This window comes from Vicia villosa, linkage group LG6 (assembly GCF_029867415.1).
Source record: "Vicia villosa cultivar HV-30 ecotype Madison, WI linkage group LG6, Vvil1.0, whole genome shotgun sequence".
Lineage (NCBI taxonomy): Eukaryota > Viridiplantae > Streptophyta > Magnoliopsida > Fabales > Fabaceae > Vicia > Vicia villosa.
Window position 1 is genome coordinate 54,902,202 of NC_081185.1, and position 2,841 is coordinate 54,905,042.

At 27.9% G+C, this 2,841-nt stretch overlaps 1 long non-coding RNA gene across 1 annotated transcript; it reads left to right on the forward strand.

Annotated features, from left to right (window-relative positions):
- Nucleotides 1-2,037: 2,037 nt before the first annotated feature.
- Nucleotides 2,038-2,536, forward strand: LOC131611529 (uncharacterized). Its single transcript, XR_009286960.1, has 2 exons — nucleotides 2,038-2,167; nucleotides 2,243-2,536. It is a non-coding gene; the product is annotated as an uncharacterized LOC131611529 (long non-coding RNA).
- Nucleotides 2,537-2,841: the final 305 nt, after the last annotated feature.

Here is a 2,841-nt window from a genome sequence, read left to right on the forward strand (position 1 = left end):
GCGTACTTTTAGGTTATTGAGTAGATTTTGCATATTTTAGATAACTTTTAGGTTATTGTCCATTTATTATGTTTCTGATGTGACTGTTTACCATTTTATTTTGACATCCACTTTGTAGATGTAATATGTTATGAAACCATGTATTGTACATGTTTTGGATGTCATATAAGCACTATGATTTTACTTAGTACCATATATGATGTTTTGAAAAGTATTATTCTAAATGCATGTTATTCGAGCATTGAAATCTTTTAAAAGTTACTTTATGTTATTTTTTTAATAAAAGAAATTTTATTAACTCCAAAAAACAAGTACAAATAGGGCGATCAAACGGTTCGAGCCAACCACCAATTAATAAAAAAGAAGACCTATGGCATCATGAGCTTGCTAATGTGTTTTCTTAGATGAGGCATCATCCATATTCTATAAACTATACTATCAATAATTCTAGTACCAACTAACTGCCTATTTGAGCTTTTACCGAAACTGCACTCATTACGAAACTTCAACACCCCATAAATTGTTTCAGCAAAAGCATACTTTAGAATAGAATCTCCCCACCCTTTACCCTTGCTCTGGTCAATCATCCAAGCCAATTCCTCAAACCAACTACCAAGTTTGTGATTAACACGCACGCATTCTAGAACATAATCCCACATCTTTTTCAAACTTGGGCAATTAAATAACAATCGCTTAATTGCTTCAGTTTTCCTGCAACACACACAAATATTGTTTTCAACAAGCCCAAACCTATGGAGTCTCTCTTTTGTTGCATGCCTATTATGGCAAACTAACGATGTCATGAATAGTGCACGAGACCTAGCCGCATTACCATACATGATTTTCTTCTTTGTGACGATTTGATATTTCTCTTTAACCTCAATATACATCACACCTATTTTGGATTTCTCCTTGTGCATAATTTTCCCCCAATTCTGGTTGAGTTTAATACCGTCCTTCAAGTTTAGAATTGCCTTGAGGATCCAAGAGCATGACATCGTCACAGGCACCTCCATAATATTCATCCCTAGAGTGTAGTAAGTAAGAATGCGTCTAACCCATAGAAACTTCATGATACTAGCCTTATTCTAGTATGCTATGGATATGACAGTCATACCACCTTGCTTCCCCGGTGAACAAACAGGCTTCTAAGAAATATGGGTTTTCCTCGAGATCTTATCAGTTCCAGACTAAACAAAGGAACGACAGATGGTTTCAACATCCTTTATAATTTTCTTTGGAAGGGGCATACAATATAACCAGTATTTTGCAATGGCAAATAAAACACTTTTAATCAACTGCATCCTACCCGCAAAATTCAGCGGAGTTTGTAAAAATGAATTGTGTTTTTAGATATAAAAATAAGATCTATTAAAGTAAAACTTAAATTTTCATACTAAAATACGGAGAGACTTAAATCTAATAAAATTTGAAAAAAAATTGAAAATTAAAGTGACATTTGTGTAGATAATATGATATGAATAAAATAATATAAAAAGAATCAAAATTTTTTTTTTCCAGTATTCTAAGGAGTTTATTTATACGGACACTTTTTTAGCTAAGATTGTATAAAGACATTTTGTTAAATTTTATGATATAGAATTAAAATATGTAATGATAAAACCTTTTTGAAACTTTATTAATAATAAAATAATAATAATTAATATTATTTGTGTAGACATTTAAAAAAATGAATTAACATTTTAATATATTAAAATAAGAGCTATTAATGTTAGAATTAAATATTTCCTACAAAAATAAGAATTAAAATTTAATGGAAAAGTCTTTTCAAAAGGGGATAATATACAACAAAATTAATTATACAATAATTAAAAATTCTTATTCATCAATATTTTAAAGAGATATTTCTATTGGGACTCTTTTTAAAGTAAGATTTTATATTGATGGTTTACTCACTTTTATTATAAAAAAATTATATAAGCTAATGGAAATACCTTTTGAAAAGTTACAATATTTTATATAAAGAAGGAAGGGAGTATATATATATATATATATATATACATATAGATGGATAGATAGATAAAGATATATACACTAGTTGATCTGACCGAAAAATAAAGGGTGAAATTCTACAAAATGACTTTTCGTTTCGACCGCCTCTCTCTTTTCTGTATTTTTATAATTGCTATGGTTTTGCTTTCAGCAGGTAATGAAATAATGTTAGCTTTTAATTTTTAGACTTCTTAACCATTTGGATTAATGAACTCTAATTTGATTGTAGCATCTGTGAAGTCTCAAGATCGTGAGCCAAATAAATGCATACGTAGAAGATGCACAGATTTAGGAGACAATCCAATTTGTAATAAAACTTGCATTGATATGGGTTTCAAATCTGGTGGCAGATGTGTTTATAATACTCCATGGAATGCGAGATGCTGTTGTTTCGAAAACTAAGAAAGAGTTATTGTAATTTATAACCATCAAAATAATAAATAAATAACTCTCCCTTTTCTATTATACATTGCTTGAAGAAAAATGCTGTTATGAAATAAAAAATTATTTACTTTTATTTTTATTATATTTTCAATTATTTATCATTCATTTTTTATAATTTGTTCATTTACAGTTTCCTGTACTATTTATAAAAATAATCTTGTAGAATTATTTATAGTATTTTTTTCCACACAATAATTGTTATTCTTTTAGATATTTTTTAAAAAGAGTCAAATAATATTTTAAATAAAAAATGATAGGAATACTATTTAGGTTTTTGAAAGAATTTATATTAGTCAAGTGATGAATTGACGATGGATATTTAGTTTTTAAATATCCATATATATTTGAGATGTAAGATGGAATTTGATAAACAAAAATATATTC